Source organism: Aegilops tauschii, chromosome 3 (assembly GCF_002575655.3).
Source record: "Aegilops tauschii subsp. strangulata cultivar AL8/78 chromosome 3, Aet v6.0, whole genome shotgun sequence".
NCBI classification, from domain to species: Eukaryota; Viridiplantae; Streptophyta; class Magnoliopsida; order Poales; family Poaceae; genus Aegilops; species Aegilops tauschii.
The window spans coordinates 47,397,555-47,416,872 of NC_053037.3; the positions used below are offsets into that span (position 1 = coordinate 47,397,555).

The 19,318-nt window shown below is 49.0% G+C and overlaps 1 pseudogene; it reads right to left on the reverse strand.

The window, feature by feature from the left end:
• The window catches only part of LOC109749002 (uncharacterized), a 46,671-nt pseudogene extending 32,411 nt beyond the window's left edge, over positions 1-14,260 (reverse strand).
• Between the last annotated feature and the right edge of the window lie 5,058 nt (positions 14,261-19,318).

Sequence of the window (19,318 nt, forward strand, 5' to 3'; positions counted from 1 at the left end):
CTGTGCATCAGTGTCATCCCTGGATTAGTAATGCTGACACGCACAGTACTCGAAGGATTTATAACAGAGTAGCAATCACACACTTATTACAACGAATGTCTCAAAAGAGAACTTATTTCAATAAATATGGCTTAAGGCCATCTAGTAACGATAACAGCGGAAGGCTTGGAAGATAAGCGAGTCCATCAACTCCAACGGCATCACTGAGTATAAGACCACGACCTATGGCACCTTACTCGTCATCTGAAAAGTCTGCAACATGAACGTTGCAGCCCGAAAACGGGTCAGCACATGGAATATGCTGGCAATGTAACACAGAGAGTAATGAACAGAATAATGCTATCACTACATGCATATTTGGCTGGTGGAAAGCTCTATGGTTACAGTTTTGCGAAAAGCTAATTTTCCCTACAACAAAGGAATAAATTTTATTTAACTATCAAGGTGGTTGTTAAACATTGAGAAGGTACCTCCAACTCAATACCAATTAAGAACGTGATTAAACCCAATCAAATTAAATTAAGTAGCATGATGATGAGATACACATGATAATCCAAGAACTAGATACTCAAGATGTCCATAACCGGGGACACGGCTAACCATGATTAGATTGTACACTCTGCAGAGGATTGCGCACTTTTCCCCACAAGACTCGATCTCCTCCGTTTGATTTCTCACACTACACGGTGTTTGAGAAACGGATGATCGAGACACAGTCTTTCAGAAACAATCACTCTTTACTCCGGGTGGACAGTTACACCTACTTTCCCCTACATGTGCTAGCCCACCTCTTCAAGAGCTCATGTAACTTACTCAGCTATGCTAGAGCCCATAATATCTTGTGGCTGCACACGGAAGTTTCTAGTATGAATAATCTTATGATCCCTTTGAGTCTGGGTGGCGGTCCATAGGAAAATCACACGGGTACTCCGGGATATCCAAAAATACAGGCAACACTGGGTTCTCCAGGTGCCTCAATCCACCCAGTGGTTTATTTAAGTAGACAACTTAAGTTGAACCATTAATTAACAATCTCACATCTGTCATGAATTCACTCAAACCCAATCCACATCTACGAGCATAGCATAGCAATATAAGCAACGTAGAAGTAACTCCCAAGGTTTGATATTAAACAGGGCAATAGGTACTACCTCAACTACTTCCCATACCCCACATATTAATCAGATCCTAATCATGCAATTGTTTGAGGATTGATCTAACGCAATAAAACTGGGTAGTAAAGAGGTATGATCAAAGTGTTACTTGCCTTGCTGATGATCCGTGAAACCTAGAGACTCGTAGTAGCACGCTTCGCACTCCGGGTACTCTATCGCAAGCAAACAATAACATACATAAGCAATCAAGCAAGGGTGCACGGGTAAAAATCCAATAAGCGATCTAACCAGAAAGTTCAACTTAGGAACTCCGGTTTGCAAAAAGAATCAAATCAAACGAAGCAACGAATGTCAAACGGCGAAAGAAACAAGCTTCGTTTAGTAATCTGGACCTAAGCCAAATTTTACAGTAGCAAAAACTTGTTTGAGTTGGTTAAATAGAAAGAGGGTTTCGACACGAAACTTTAGGCGCTTGAATTGCCTGATTGCGATAAACGAGCGAAAAGTTATACTAAAACGAAAATCGGATCAGAAATCACGATCGAAAATAATCGCGAAAATTCTGAGAAAAAGAAAAACTGACGAACAGGCTAACGAACGAACGTTCGCTGTCTGCGGTTAAATGGTGAAAACTGTTTGTTAAAACGAACGTACGGACGAACGTCCGCAAAATAACTAAACCGGAAAAACCGAATAAAACCGATCTAGATCTAGGGTTTGAAAAAAAACCGATTCGGTTTTCTCCTGAAAACCGGCGGCGGCTACCTCGGGTCCGGCGGGGATTCCGGCGAGGCGGCGGCGCGCTCCGGCGGCGGTGAGGGACGTCGGCAGCAGCGGCGAGGGACGGCGGCGGCGGCGGCGTCTCCGGCGGCGAGGCGGCGGCGTCGGGCGTCGGGGTGGCGGGCTCCGGCGGTGGCGGCGCGGATTTGGCCGCGGGGTTAGGGTTTCGGCGGGGTGCGGGCACGGGCGGGCTGGGGCGGCCTCGACGGCTTATAAGGCCGGCCGGGGAAGGAGTCCGGGTCGAAACCGGCCCGTTAAGTCGGTTGCCTTTTTTTTAAAATAATAACGGTGTGCGGAAAAAGAAAGAAAGTAAATACTACACGGACTGCAAAAATCCCGAAATAAATTTTCCCCGTCCTCTAAAAATAAGCCGGACAAGATGAACATTTATTTGGGCCTAAAATGCAATTTTGAGAAAACGCATATTTTTCCTATGCAAATAAAATAGCAATAAAATTCCAAACAAAATCAAATAATTGTTTTTTAATATTTTTCCTCCAACATTTCATTATTTTTGGGGAAGTCATTTTATCCCCTCTCATATATTTTGATATGAAATATTTTCGGAGAGAAAAACAATTAAAACAATTGATCCTCGTTTCGATATTTGATAAAATTCAAATATGAAAATCGGGAAATCCCCAACTCTCTCCGTGGGTCCTTGAGTTGCTTAGAATTTCCGAGGATCGCAAAACGAAATGCATTAAAATATGATATGCATGATGATCTAATGTATAACATTCTAAATTGAAAATTCGGGATGTTACATGAATCCTTTACTTGTACGGGAAATCCAGCCGCCTCTTATATTTGTTGGGGGTAACGGCCGATTGAACAACACCAATCGAACCAATCAATCTATTACACTTTTGTGTTCATCTACCTTTATCCCCTACCCTTGTATCTTTCTTTCTCGTTCTTCGTTCGTTCTTCGCATTGGAGGGCAGCGATCCATGAGGCTCTAGGGGCGAGCGAATCGACCTAGGGCAGCCCATATCCGCCGCACTCCCTGACGGGGTCCCTCCCGGGCATGTGGGGTTTCGTGTCTTCAAAAGCGCCCGCCGACTGTCCTGCGTATCGCGCTGTCGGTCGGGTCTCCTTTGACGTGAGCTGCGGTGCATCACCCCCGGCGTCGAGGGTACACGGTGACGTGTTCGTGTGTCAACACACTTTTTGGAGACTCCGTTGGGGACGAAGCGTTAAACAGTCTCCAGCCTGTTCTTGCTACGAGAAGAAGCGTGGAGACAATGATTTGCAGGAGTAACATGTATCAAGCGGCTGCAATCTAGAACGGTAACATGTATCATCAATCTCCTTGCGTAGATGCAAATAGTCATTATGTTGATGTTGCTAGATCTATCAATGGACATGTCATGTTGGCTGGCCCTAATGAGCAAAGGCCGACTAGTTATTCCATTGGAGAAACTTGGAATTTACTGAATCGCGACATGCAATTTATGAATCTGAATTTTCGTGCATCGGCAACTTCTTTCAATATGCCGGTGAACAACACGATTTGTTCGAGTGATCAATATATGACACCTCATGTACAGGAGGGCGTCTCAAAGTTTTATTCATCGGTAGCCGACTCGCAATATGGGGGTTCATCCCCAAACATGCTGATGGATGGGGGAATCGGCCATGCTTCCATTAGCTATTTGGCCGGTTATCCTCAAACATCATATACTACACCTCATGAGATTAATTATTCAGTGGCATATGAAACTAAAAATATTCATGACTCAGATCACCTTTGCGGTTATGGCCGAGTGAATGGAGATTCGGCAGGAGCATATGTGCCTAATATTGCAGGAGATAAGGTGGCTCTGGTTGCATTAAAAAGTTTAGCCCAAAATAAGAAGATTAGTGCTATTTTCCTTGAGCAACACGACAAGGGATTGGTTCCTGATTATGAGGCAATAAGAGCTAGGGTTTTGAAAGAAGACGAAGTGTTGCCGATTAATCATATTGGTGAGAGAAAATATTCAACAACAATGCACGTGCCTTCACCTATCATTGCAACATGTTATACACCCCCTATACAATCGCAAAATTTCGGTAACATCAATTCATTGCCGAAAGATCCTAAAAGTATTGGGGGGCAAGCCGATCCAAGCAGGGCTGAGTTTAAAGAAAAATATGTGGCCCAAGTGGACAAGATCAAGCCAGAGCTCATAGGGAATAGCGTTAACGAATTTACTACACCTACCCTTGAGGAATTACCAGCAGAATATCGACGGGCTTATGAAGCACTCAAGAAGAAGCGTGGAGACAATGATTTGCAAGAGTACGTCAAGTGCCTTCCTCCATGTAGCAACCATGTTGGCCCTTCTACACTTTTGAGGGAAGATAAAAAAGAAACTTTGCAAGCAAATCGGCAAAAAAGGATTCACTCGGGTAATACAGTAGATTCGGTTGAAACCGGATTGAGCACTAAGACAGCTAAAGCCGAGTGGATCAAGCCAGTTATTACCGAGTGTATCAAAACAGAAGATGCAAGCTTCATTGAGCAAAGGAATGGCAAACGCAGCAAATTGACCGTGCTCGATTTTTCTGGATATAAGGGAGCTTACATGCTACCCTATGAGTTTCGTGCTAAAGATATTGATAATCATCAAGAACAAAATAATATGGTCGAACACAGTTCGGTTAACGATGGACATCAAGAACAAGAAAGTGCAGCCGAGCAAAGTTCAACTAACGAAGAGCGTCCGAGTGAAATCTACTCGAGCAATCCGAGTGAAAATTACTCGGGCAATCCGAGTGAAATATACTCGGGCAATCCGAGTGAAATATACTCGGGCAATCCGAGTGAAATCTATTCAGGCAATCTGAGTGATGAGGCACGAGATCCAGAAAAAGAGGAAGAGGAGTTGGAGAATTATTCAGAAGTGGAGCAAGGTATTGTTCCAGTGGTGCAACCATCTTCTCCTTCCAACGTCTTCACAAAGGTACACCTAGCAGATAGTTTATTCAATTTTCGATTCGGTCAAAATCGTATTGTTGATGCACCCGTTAGTAAGATTCTAATTAATTTTGAAAGACCAATGGAAATGAGTAATCTGTTTGTTAGGAATGATCTTGTCACTAATCATGCTAGGCAACACGTGGTATCATTCATAGAGGCTAATAGTGACAACTTATCGCAACCAAAGTTGTTCCCGTCATGCCAACTGAAATTTATATTCATATGGACAACTTTGTTTGTTTCATGCCTGGCTAACATTTGGTCTCAGGTGAGATGTATATTCTATGATTATTTCAGTTGCAGGAATATAAAGCCAGGTCCAAAGTCCTTCGAGATAGCCAATTCAAAAGCATCGGGAAAGGACGACGAAAATGAATGCATAGCCGAGTCAGATGACACTAAGCTGGCACCACTCGGTTGTTTTGTTTCAGAGCCGATATCACAATATCAGTTAATGGACCAGGAGTGTACGTCCAGTGCAGGCATAGTTGATCACATCATCGGTACATCGCAGACTAATCCTATTATTATAATTGATCACGATGTCGAGCCGTCAAGACAAGAGCGGATGCAATGTTCGTTTGAGAAAATTGTTAAAGATTGCAACATGATCCATCAAGTCGAGCAATCGGACAAAATAGGACGATTGGAGTTTGTTGAGGCGAGATCATTTGGCCAGTCGAATCAGGTTGGTTTTGACGGCAATCAAATGTTGACTCGGCTATCTCAAGCCGATTCATCTAAAGGTCAACAGGTACACACCAATGATGACGGGGTCAAGTCTTCGAGCAAGGATATGGTTAAAAGGTGCATCAACAAAAATCTTGAAGACGGGAATTCCATCAAAGCTACAATAGTGACATCTAGCACCGGGGGGCAACGAGAGAATTCAAAGACTAATGCATGCACATCTAAACAAAGCAAAGGCAATGGTAAGCACAAAGGTAAAAAGCCGAAAGTCACTTTCGCGCAGTTATTCGAAAAATATCAGAAGATAAGTGAGGCAAAGAGTGCTTGTCGGCCGAGTGAAATAAAAGCATCGAAGTCACCCCCAAGGCATAAATCTAAAGACCAGGATTGGAGAAGGAAGAAGTTGAGCAAGCAGACTCCATATCCTCCTTTTGGGCCACCAAAGCCGATATCATGGATACATCCCCATATCGACTATTATTCATATCAATCATGCGACAACTTTAAAGCAACGGCACACCATCCATCATATTCTAAACCACCTCAACAAAATTATGCAGCTCCGAGAGGATCATCGTTTGTTTAACAACCACATGTTAAAGACCGACTCAACCAAAAAGAATCGGTCCGGAGCTCAGCGAAGAAGATGGACGTGGTCAAGCAAGTGTACTGAGTGAAAAAGGATGGCCGCAAGTGTGCTATGTCAGATCCAACTCCATATGACAAAAAGACAGTTGAGTCTATGTTGGCTACTAAGGACAAGAAAGTGAAGCAAGTAAATTTCAAGGATCCAATCGCCGAGTTTGGAAAGGCCAAGCTGGAGGTGCCCAAAGCCAGCAAGAACTTGCCAGTGCGTAAACCAAAGACACAGCCGGGATGCCTACTCGGCTTACCATATTCGCAAGAGAAAAAGATGAATCGGCTTAGTGCCAAAGAGCTAGAGAAGAGGGACATGGCTTGGGTTCCTAAGGGAAATCCTCGAGTCAAAAGAGGCACCACATCTCCTATTGCGAAGCCGGCAAGAGTAAAAGAGGACAAGTGTGAAGCCGGCAGGCGGAGTCGACAGTTTTCATCTCACTATAGGAGACTCCAAATGGCACATCGTCCATGTTCTTCAACCGTTCCATCAAAGCCGACGTCCCAGAACTTATCCCCAGCCGAAACATCTGAATTATTTCGGCTATTCACACTTTGGTGGACGGGTTCACCAGGTCCTATGAGATAAGGACATATGGCCGATATTTGCATATCGCCCGAAAGAGTACATTGTGTTGACAAAGCTGGCATCTAGCTAATAGTGCTCATTGCGGTGTATCTCATATTCCCAAAGCCGCTTCTTAGTTTTGCCAACGCCGGCAAGGCCGACTAATTATTCGGTCACTAATCAATCTAATGCAGCAAAAGTTGCCGACTCCTATTGTTTGTTTATTGTAGGATCCAGAGAAAGTGAGTCATCAAGATGCACAAAGCTCTGACTTGCAGGCAGGAAAGTCGATATGTCACTTAACTCCTTCGACTATCTGAAGAGGCTCTACCCAAGAAGCAACAAGCCTAAGCATATGGTCGATAACAATTATCGTCCTTAGCATGCACAGCCGATGTAGTGTTGACATCGTGCTTAAAAAAAGTATTTTCTGGCACGCAAGCTCTGCCAGAAAACAGGGGGGCATGTGTTGACACCAGATTTTGGCAAGGTACAAAAGGCAAATAAGATGGACTCGAGTGAAAAGTTTTTCAGAATGAAAAGTTTCAGCTCGCCGAGTGGAACAACTTTGATGTTTGAGTCATCGACATCCGACCTCATCTTAGTGGCCGAAACTGTACTCCGAGTGGCAGAATTTAGTGTTCCGAGTGCTTTTCAGTCGATTACACCTTCAACACGACCTCGGATGAAGGAGCACTTTAAAGGAATTGTCTTCGTCTTGTCGAGGTAATCGATTTTCATATATAAATTGTCTTAATCCGAGTTCATATGCAAAAGTTACAGTCAATACAGTCCAGTCTTACCAGAGACCAAAATATTATGCTCGACACCAGACAAATGTTGATGAGTGTTTGATACAATGCGTGAGCAATTCGGCCCTCAAGAAGGCCATGAATCGGAAAACCTGCAACACGAGAAAGTTTCGTCTCGTCGAGCCGATCGATTTTCATATATAACTCGTCTCAATCCGAGGTCATATGAGACCTGGAGAAACAAATTAAGATCAGGCTATATTTTCAGTCAGGAAATCCGAGTGAAAAGCTTACCATCCGAGTGAAAACTTACCGATCGAGTGAAAGTTTGCCGTCCGAGTGAACTTATTATCATCCGAGTGAAAATATAGTCATCCGAGTGAAATTGTCCTCCAGGTGAAAATATTCCGAGTGAAAAGATTACCGTCGGAATTAAAACTTGCCGATCGAGTAAGATATTGCCTTCCAAGTGAAAATATAGTCATCCGAGTGAAAGATTGTCTTCCGAGTGAAAATATAGTCATCAGAGTGAAATATTGTCTTCCGAGTGAAAGATTCTAACATCCGAGTGAAAAAGTCCAGTAGGACGATCCGAGTGAAAGACTCTAATATCCGAATGGATGAGCTCGAATCCGAGTGAAACTGAACATGTGCCTGAATGTTTATCAAGATGACCTCGGATAGAGAAGTGTTCAATACGGAAGTTATGCGTATCGTCAAAATGGTAAACGTTGGTTTTGGAGTCATCATCATCAGAGATAGTATATGGCCTGCAGATTCACTACGAGACTCGGATAATCCAGTGTGTTTGTCGAGACCGAGTCCGACTGGAAGGTAAAGATGACCTCAAAATGTATACAAGATGGCCTTATTTGAAAAAGTGATCAACATGAGAGTTGTTCGTATCGTCGAGGCGCATAAGTTTGGTATTTGGGCCGTCTTGATCGGAGATCATATGCAAGCTTGACGTCCCATGCAAGGAGGAAGACAGAAGTTGGGCCAGATTCAGACTGAATCCGAGTTGGAATAGAACTAGGACTCTAGGACGTGAATTGATGTAATGTTTTGTAAGGAAAGCCTAGATGAATCCTTTACTTGTACGGGAAGTCCAGCCGCCTCTTATATATGTTGGGGGTAACGGCCGATTGAACAACAACAATCGAACCAATCAATCTATTACACTTTTGTGTTCATCTATCTTTATCCCCTACCCTTGTATCTTTCTTTCTCGTTCTTCGTTCGTTCTTCGCGTTGGAGGGCAGCAATCCACGAGGCTTTAGGGGCGAGCGAATCGACCTAGGGCAGCCCATAGCCGCCGAACTCCCTGACGGGGTCCCTCCCAGGCGTGTGGGGTTTCGGGTCTTCAAAAGCGCCCACCGACTGTCCTGCGTATCACGCTGTCGGTCGGGTCTCCTTCGATGTGAGCTGCGGTGCATCACCCCCGGCGTCGAGGGTACACGGTGACGTGTTCGTGTGTCAACACTTCTCCCATTGCAAGAAAGATCAATCTAGTAGGCCAAACCAAACTGATAATTCGAAGAGACTTGCAAAGATAACCAATCATACATAAAATAATTCAGAGGAGATTCAAATATTTGTCATAGATAAACTTGATCATAAACCCACAATTCATCGGATCTCGACAAACACACTACAAAAAGAGTTACATCGAATAGATCTCCAAGAAGATCGAGGAGAACATTGTATTGAGATTCAAAGAGAGAGAAGAAGCCATCTAGCTAATAACTATGGACCCGAAGGTCTGTGGTAAACTACTCACAACTCATCGGAGAGGCTATGGTGTTGATGTAGAAGCCCTCCGTGATCGATTCCCCCTCCGACGGAGCGCCGGAAAAGGCTTCAAGATGGGATCTCACGGGAACAGAAGGTTGTGGCGGTGGAAATAGGGTTTCGTGGTGCTCCTGGATGTTTTCGGGGTATGTAGATATATATAGGCGAAGGAGGTCGGTCAGGGGAGCCACGAGGGGCCCACAAGGATGGGGGGGCGCCCTGCACCCTCGTGGCCGCCTCGGCTGCTTCTTGACATCCACTCCAAGTCTCCTGGATTGCGTTTGTTCCAAAAAGATCGCTCCCGAAGGTTTCATTCCATTTGGACTCCGTTTGATATTCCTTTTCTTCGAAACACTGAAATAGGCAAAAAAACAGCAATTTGGGCTGGGCCTCCGGTTAGTAGGTTAGCCCCAAAAATGATATAAAAGTGTATAGTAAAGCCCATAAACATCCAAAACGGGTAGTATAATAGCATGGAACAATAAAAAATTATAGATACATTGGAGATGTATCAAGCATCCCCAAGCTTAATTCCTGCTCGTCCTCGAGTAGGTAAATGGTAAAAACAGAATTTTTGATGTGGAATGCTACCTAGCATACTTCTCAATGTAATTTTCTTTATTGTGGCATGAATGTTCAGATCCAAATGATTCAAGATAAAAGTTCATATTGACATAAGATACTTATTCACCTGTGGCTAGACTGACCACCATTCGAGTATTACTCTCGTTGGCGGCCTCGCATGGTCTTCTCATCCACCAGATGGATGTTAAGACGGCTTTTCTGAATGGAGAGCTAAACGAAGAAATATACATGCAACAGCCAGATGACTTGGAGATAGATGGTTAGGAAAGAAAGGTGTGTAGGTTGCTGAAATCTTTATATGGCCTGAAGTAAGCACCTAAGCAATGGCATGATAAGTTTAATACAACTCTGACATCTGTTGGCTTCGTTGGTAATGAAGCTAACAAATGTGTATACTATCACCATGGCGGGGGCGATGGAACCAATCTCAAAGTCATTGAGGAGGTCAAGTCATTTCTGTCTCAGAACTTTGAGATGAAAGACCTTGGTGTGGCTGATGTTATCTTGAACATCAAGCTACTGAGAGATAATGAGGGTGGGATCACACTTCTGCAATCCCATTATGTTGAGAAGGTGTTGAGTCGTTTTGGATACTCGGACTGCAGACCATCTCAAACACCAAATGATCCTAGTGTGTTGGTTTGAAAGTTCGAAGGCACAACTAAGGATCAACTGAGATACTATCAAATCATTGATTCACTAATGTACCTAGTGAGCGCAACAAGGCCTGACATCGCGTTTGCTGTGAGCAAACTGAGCCGGTTTGTTTCCAATCCGGGTGATGTACATTGGCATACTACTGAGAGTTATGCGCTATCTGAAAGGTACTATGAACTACGGACTTCACTATACCGGATAACCGTCGGTACTTGAAGGGTATAGTGATGCGAATTGGATCTCTGATGCTGATGAGATGAAGGCCACAACTGGGTATATGTTTACTCTTGGAGGTGGTGCTGTTTCCTGTTAGTCTTGCAAGCAAACGATCTTAACAAGATCGACAATGGAAGCTGAATTAATAGCATTAGACACATCTGGTGTCGAAGCAGGATGGCTTCGAGATCTTTTGATGGACTTGCCATTGGTTGATAAACCGGTTCCGGGTATCCTTATGAACTGTGACAATCAGACTGTCATCACCAAGGTGAAGAGTTCAAAGGACAACATGAAGTCCAACAAACACATAAGAATGAGATTAAAAGCTGTCAGAAAATTAAGAAACTCCGGAGTGATAGCGTTGAAGTATGTCCATACGGCTAAGAATCTTGCAGATCCCTTTACAAAAGGGCTATCACATGTTGTGATAGATACTACATCGAGGGAGATGGGTATGAGACCCACATGAGGTGCCATGGTGGTAACACAACCTATATGATTGGAGATCCCAGGAAGTAGGACCTGGGAAAACAAGCCAGTGGTGAACTGACGAGAGTAACTACACTAACCCACTCCGTTGGAGATGCAATACTCTTGATACTGTATGGTAGGATGACTACTGTCTTAATGTGTTCCAAAGCTTATATAAGCAAGATGCAATCCTACAAAGCGATCTTTGGAGGAACACACCTATGTGAGCCCGACTGCTGGTCACAGTCTATGAGATTGGGGTGATCTCTAGTAAGCTCATGAATAGGCTAGGAGTGTGACTTATATGCTCCACCCGAGGGGTCAGCTTTCGGCAGCCTAGTACTAGTAAGACATGTGGTGAAGCTTCTTTACGCCAAACTGACAATTCAAGGCATAGTCCATTGTTCAGTTGTGAAGGAGTCTAGCTACTTGCTCTAGGTGAAGCTCAACCTTAACAGAGGACACAATGGCCCCTCGAGATTTGGTGGGGGATTGTTGAAATATGGGGTGGGCTTTAGGCCCATCCAACAATTTCAGAAAAATCTCTAAGGGCCCATGTGGGTTTATTGGCACTAGGTGGAGGTGGGAAGTTTAGTCCCACCCCGGAAATGGAAGAGGAGTTGGACCTCCTTATAAGGGTTCCTCTTCTACATGCTATTGGAGCTTGAGAAGAGAAGAGGCCCTCGCGTGCTCCTCCTCCGCCGCCCGCCTCGCCACGCCTCGTCACGACACGTCGCAGGTTGCGGAATGAGCCGAGCCGAGCTCACACCTACACGCTTATTTTTGCCAGTCACTAACGGAGAGTTTCTAATAGCTGGGCCACGATCTGAGACGTCGTATCGTGGGCTGTCACGGACTCGGACGTGGGTTGAGCCCATGTTTCTCCACGCGGCTGCACCTATATAAGTGTGCGGTGTCTCATAACCCTAGCCGCCACGATCAGATCACATCTGCTCCACGCGAACCGCCCACCGTCGTTCCTTTGCTGCTGCTGCCGCCGGTGACTCCATCCCGTCCGCCGCGTACACGGTCGACGGGAGAGCAGGTCTCCGGAACCCCGTCTCTCTGGTTCCTGTACGGGAAAGAGACGAATATGTTTTTGGGAAGCGACTACGTGACTGCTCGCCTCCGATCCACTACTTCCTCTACGTCCGCGTCGTCTCCGTCTCCGTCATCACCATGTCCACCGACGCCGAACGTGCCGCCGCCGAGAAGACTGAGGCCGACAAGAAGGCCACCGAGGACGCTGCTGCTGCCGCCACCACCGCGGCGGCTTCTGCATGGCCTACTGGAGGGTATAACGCGTTTATCCCTCTCCTGATTATTTCTGTATTAGCAGTACTAGCATCATGTGTAGATTTGTCTACTGTTTGCGTAGTACGTGCTTGTTTAGACCAGTACCAGTATGCCGTTAATTCTGTCAATGACATGCTAGTCATCTACTTGGATTAAATTAGTCAAAAAAATTCCTATTTACTTAGCATATAATGCAGTTCAAGCCATATCTCAGAGGAAGGAAAGAAATTATCTACTTACTTTTTTTCAAGAGGCAGTAGATTCACATCACAAATGGCCCGGTTTGGACAGAGGAAACATCGTTTGAAACCAGTGCCACGGTCTGTAGATATCCTCTCTGGCTCTAAAATCTTTAATCAAATATGCTTGTATTAGCAAGTACCTGTAACTAAACAAACACTTGAGGAGAACACCAACCTCAATTGTACAGTTAAATTTGACAAGGTTGAGCTGAGGACTCCCATCGGTGTCGCGCAACACTTGAAAGTTACAGAATATAAAAAAAGCTTTAGCAGCACAAATACATGAAAGAAAACTAGATAAGAATATTAGCACAATGCAAAACACTTGTGAGGTAAGAACTTAGTGCTATGCTATGCGTATCATACTAGAACATAATGTGGCTAAATAATGGCATATGGGAAGGTACTTAGCAAATAGATAAATGAACATTTGTAGGAAATAAAGGCAGTGTATACCATACCAAAATAAGTGGGAAGAAGATTTAGCTTATATAGGAACTAGGAAACATCGTCATTTCAAGAGTAAATCTCTAGGCGACTAAACAAATTAATATCATTTGTTGCTCTAAAACAGTAGCAGTTCAATAAGATGTCGAGTGCTAGAAAACAATTCACAAATAAAAATAGTATTTGTGAATGATTCCTCTAGCAGTCAATGCAGCACAAATAAAATCCTTGAAGTATGATGACACATTCAGGGTCGATCGAACTAAGGATCAAAAGAAGTCAATTGCAATATATTCAATGGTTCGAAACTTCACTTACCAGAGTAATAAATACACACGCGGAGATCCATCTTGGGGGGGGGGGGGGGGGGGGCTTGATTGCAGGATGTAATAGAAGATAAAAAGCACTTCCCTTAGCATCCATCAACTAGATAAAAAATAGTATTAGAAGGCTATATATGCAGGGGTCAACGATTAAAAGGTATTGCACAGTGTACATTAGTACACGGATTAAGTACTTGAACAAATAAATGGTTGTTAAGTAAATACTCACAGCCTTGTGGATTTGCATGTCGGTGTCCTGCACGGCGGCGCTCCGAGTCCCAGAAGAGTACCACCCCAGGACGACGGAGCCAGGGAAACGCTCCTTGTCTGCACGACCACATCCCAACGAGCATGCACTCATCAAACCCTACAAAACCTGGGAAGGATTGTAATAAGGGTGGGTATCCCTGAAAATGTCTATCGGCTTACAGTGCTCCTTCTCCAGCAAGGCGCGGCAGAGGGTTCCTGAGACGGGGTCGAGCAGGATGTCCAGGCTGTCCACGATTTCAACCGTGTGTCCGCTCTTCATCCCAATGACGCACCCAGACATCCTCGGAACATCCGACAACGAGAAGGAGCTGCTGTCCCCGCAGAGCGCAGCCTCGTCCTTGACGCGGCTGTGCCGCTGTGGTGCTCGAAGAAGTTGCGGACGACATTGGGGTGGAGCCTGAATGCGCGGACGCGTGTGCTGAGGGCGCCTGTGTCGTCAGGCGGCGGCATCGTCGGACTGGTGTGGGGTGCTGCTGCGGCGGCGAGACGATGTGGAGGAGAAGGCGATCGGTGAGTTTTTTTGGGGGGAACACTTTCACGTACTATGTGCTTCCCTCGGCGTGGTCCAGGACCCACGTTGATGTGCTTCTGAAATATCAAGCACGGCCCAAAATATTTAAAGTTCTAGTTTCTTCTAAACGAGAGCACCTAATTTGTTAAGAATTAATTAATTAGATTAATTAAAGGGTTAATCCCTGCTTATGTCGATTCCACTACTGGCAACCACTCTTTGTAACCGCTTTTGTATCCGGATATATATACCCCAAACTTCATCAATGAAAGTAACGGTTCCATCATTTGCTCCTTCCTCTCTTGTTTTACTTTCACATGTTATCAGCACTTTGCCCTAATTGAGCGATTAGGTCTGAAAAGTGAGAAGGCGCAGGCGCTCCCGCACATCAACGCATCACTGGTGGTGTACCAGCCCACGGCGGAAGGCGACGCCCACGGGGCACGGCGCAGCCATGGCCTTCGGTCTCGTCCTGGAAGCGGCTCCAACCCGCGGTCAGACAGTACGCGCCGCATGATGGCGGCACTGGCGCCTTGCAACGCAACACCCCTGCCGACGCGCGGCCTCGACCGACGACGCCCTCAGGCATAGCGTCGGCGAGAAACGACCGTCGCGCGGCACCCGCTTCCTCGACATCCCTAAAGAGGCGAAGACAGCCAAAGGCCGGCACAGGGTTCAGAGAGGTGCGGCGCGTGGCGAGCAGGCCGACGGCCCTCGGCTCTTCGTTGTCCCTCCTTTGCGGCCAGGCGAGCGGCGACCCCTAGGCCGACAGCGAACGCCGCGGAGATAGGTTACGAGGCGCAAGACGAAGAGGCGGCAACGGCGCACGACCCGAGCGCGTCACGGCCGGTGACGCCATGAACGCTACGGCAGCGTCGCCCCGCCCGCGCGACGACCCCCTCCAAGCCAACTGGCGGCTTCCGACTAGCAACGCCCCCCAGGGGTGGCCGCGGAGGCCCTCGACTTCCGGCGCGTTGTCGTCGTCGTCTCCGGTGTCCATTGAGAAACCGCACGGGAGAACCACAGCGTGTATGGCGCTCCGGTTTCGAGTTTCGAATGAGTAGACTGTTAGGCGCTCCTCCTGGCGTCGGCTCGGGCGCCTTGCCCCGGTCGCCCAGGGCTCCGGCCAGCGGGGGCTGGGATGTGGTTAGGCGTGGTGCTGGCTCCTCCCCGGCTTGGCCGCGGCGGTGGGCTCGGCGGCGGCGTCAGTAGGAGGAAGGTTCTGGGCGTTGGCAGGAGAGGAGCCGGAGGATGCGGACGGCGTGGATCTGGAGTCGGAGGCAGGGCGGCCAGTGCCTGAGGGCCTGTCGTTTGGTGCTTTCGTCGCCTTCGCGCAAGCCGAGGGGAGCGGCGCCGCTGGGGTGCGTCGTCGTTTCGCTCCGGGTGGCCAGGGACCGCGCGCAGTCGCTGTTCGGGCTGGCAGCCCTCGCGGACCCCGCTCAGGGGGGCGTCTCCTGGAGATGCCGCGCGGAAGATCAGGTCGCGGGCGGCGTCTGCGATGCTCGCACCAGTGGCCTCCGAGGATGAGTGGTCGCGCCTGCCGACGCAGGTGGCCGCCGGTCAGGTGTCGGAGGAGGCGGCGGCAGGGCTGTCGGCGGGGGAAGATGGCTCTGCTTCCCCGCAGGCTAGGGTTGGCGCTGCTGGGCCTGGGGCCGCGGTCGGGCAAGTGGGCCGTGGGCCGGCCCCCGTGCCTTGGCCGGGGGGCGAGGGTGTGTCTAGCCTAGTGGGGCCCAAACATCAGCCAGCAGGCGGTGGCCTGTTTCCTACTGGGCCGACTGGCCCGGCTCGGCCCGCGCCAGCCATAACTAGGCCTAGGCCCAGCCACGGCACATATTTATGGCTGCGGCGCGGCTGCCTCACCCCCTCGCTAGGGTTTCCCGCAACCAGAAACGAGGTGCGCCTTGCTCACCTCGCCAGATCCATTCGCTCCACTCCCCCTCCTTCGCTTCCCATTTCGTTTGCAGCGGCGGTGATGAGCGAACGACGCTTGGAGAAGAGGCCGATGGAGGCCCAGGACCTGGATGGGGAGCGGCGGCGGGAGAGAGACCTGCGGGAGAAGGCGTCGAAGGAGATGCGCGCGAGGCAAAGTGGTAGACCCGAGCGCTACCAAGAGCAAGTGGGGCGCGAGGGGGATTGGGGTCCTCCTCCCCCCTGGTGGATCCAGCAGCAGGAGAGAAAGAAGAAGAAGAAGGAGCTGGCGCGTCGGCGGGAGTTGGAGCGGAAGCCGATGGATCACCCTAACTGTGGTGGTGGCTATGGGGATCCACTGGCTAAGAGGCCCAGGGCGGCTTCCGCCCCCCTGACGGTGCCGCTCCCCCCGGGATCGAAGGGTACGGCGGACGAACCCATTCCAGTGGAGGATGTGCCGAAGGCCCCAGATGTGGAATGCTTCAATTGCGGGAGACTTGGACATTTCTAGTCGCAGTGCAAGTTCAAGCCCTTGTGTGTGCTGTGCAAGGAGGAGGGACACGCGTCTGCGCACTGCCCGACGAGGGGTCGGCAGCCTTGTTTGCAGATCATGGGTAGCGCAATTTCTGGGGAAGGTTTCTTCTGTCTGCAGTTCGAAGAGGAGGAGGAGTCCGAGGGTCCACGGCAGCTCTCTGTTGGCAACGCCGCCATCCTCTCGGCTGAGCCAGGCCGTCTGAGCCTGCGGATTCTTATTCAGGAGCTCAACCACATGGTCACGGGGGACTGGGACTGGCAAGTCACCCAAGTGGGAGAGGATGATTTCATGGTGGTGTTCCCTTCAGCGGATCTCCTGCATATGGCTCGGACTAGTGGCAAGCTTTTCCTTTCTATCAACGATATCATTGCAAGGGTGCGGGATGTGGAGCAAGAGGTGATCCCCCCGATGGTGATGTCAGAAGCTTGGGTGCGGCTCCACGGGATCCCTGAGAAACACCGCAAGATTGAGCGTATCAAGGAGGCTTTTAAGATGCTGGGACGCCCGATCGTGGTCGACGAGCTTTCCCTCATAAAGCTGGGGCCTGTGAGGATGAAACTGGCTTGCAAGTCGCCGGCAAAACTTAACGGCACGGTCGAGGTGTGGTTTAACCAAGAAGGGTACCAGATCAAGGTGGAGGTGGAGAGGTTGCCGCGGAGGCTTGGGGATGGAGGTGGTGCGTCTAGGGCGGGCCCATCCGACCCCTTTCCAGAAAGCCAGCAAGGTGCGGGCGGGCGGCTCAAGCTCAAGCTCGGGACAGCCGTGGTCATCCCCTCCAAGCAAATTGTCAAGGGTGCAAAAACGGGCAATTCTGTGGCTGGGGTGCCTCAGCAGGTGGCGCCTGGCCCGGGAGCGGCCCCGGCTGGCCAAGATGTGGCGATGGGTGAGCTGCCTGAGGAGCCCGAAGATAGCATTCCAGATACTTCCATCGACACGGAGACTTGGGAAAAGTTGGGTGTGCTCGCTACTCAAGACACTGCTGTTAGTTTCCCCCCCTCGCCCGCTCCCTGGATCAGTCATTCGACCAGTACGGCTCCAACTTGCAAGCTCAAATCAAGCCTGTGACCTTGCCGCTGGTGTCTAAGGAGACAGGCCCTTTGCCTGCCTCTCCAGCATGCGTAGGGGGCTTGGGGTCAGGTTGCGAGGTGATTACTGACCTTACCCCGGCCTCGGGCAAGCGGATGTCGAGCGGCTCCGAGCGGCAGGCCAAGAAGACAGCCGGGAGGAAGCCAGGGAACAAGACGGTGGCCAAGGAGTCGGCGGTGAGTTCGAGGCGCTGGGAGGAGAGCTAGGAGCGGCTCTGGAGGCGCCAGGGCCGGCGACCAAGGCCAAGCGTTCGAGGGCGACTCCGGTGGCGACCCGGGCACCTAGCGTGCGCGCCAAGGCCAAGCTCGGGGACTTGTCCTCGTTGGAAAGCGCCAAGCTCCGTGCTGCTGACAAAAACATGGACGTGACAGGTAACCCCTCCCCCTCTTACAAGATCTTGAATGCCTTCTCTGACGTCCATCTAGCTGAGATTCTTCACGATAGTGGCGTAGCACTAGACTCCTCGCCTTTGAATATCATTCCCTTAGTTCGCGCGCGTGAAGATGCTCAGGCCGCTCTCGCGGCTGCTGCCGCCCGCTGTGCGGCTGTGCAGCCCGCGGACGGTCAGGCTGCAGTACCAGTAGGGGCTGGTGCAGTAGATTTGCCCACCGAGGAAGACGAGGCCGGGGTGGCCTCGGACTTGCCTTTTTCCAGCCGAGCGCCGGCAAGGAAGCGAGTGGCCAAGGCGGTGACCTCCCGTGGAGTTTGCCTGCGTAACCGGGTTATCTGATGAGATACATCTTCTGGAATATTCGCGGATGCGGCCATGGGGGGCGGCGTACGCATCTCAGAGAGTATATGTCTAAAGAACACATAGATTTTGTAGCGCTCCAAGAGACTATTAAGGCTGATTTCACGTTTAGAGATTTAGTGGCGTATGATCCTTTTCAGCGTTTCAATTGGTTTTGGACCCCTTCCTTGGGGCATTCTGGAGGCCAGCTGATGGGTTGTAATAAAGATATCTGTGATGTTATTGCGTGGGAGCCGGGTTCGTTCTATATTGCAGCTACTGTTCGTCATCGGGTATCCATGGCTACTTGGGTGATTGTCAGTGTCTACGGGCCGGCGGACCACGCGAGGTCTGCAGATATCTTGGGGGAAATCACAACCTTGGTCGGGGCCAAGCGAGCGGCCAACTTGCCTGTCGTGGTGGGCGGGGACTTTAACTTGATCCGCTCGGGGGCGGACAAGAGCAATAGCAACATCGACTGGGCTAGGGTGTCCCTTTTCAACAATGCAATTGCGGCCGCGGCTCTTAGGGAAATTGCGCGGACAGGTGCAAGATACACTTGGACTAACAAACAGCGGGTTCCAGTGCGTTGTGTTCTCGACCGTGTTTTTTGTTCAAGTGATTGGGAGGCCCTGTTCCCCCTTTGTACATTAGTGGCTGAGACGCGCATTGGTTCAGATCACGTCCCTCTAATTCTGTCGTCAGGGGAGGACAGTAGGCGTCGCAGCCGTAGATTTT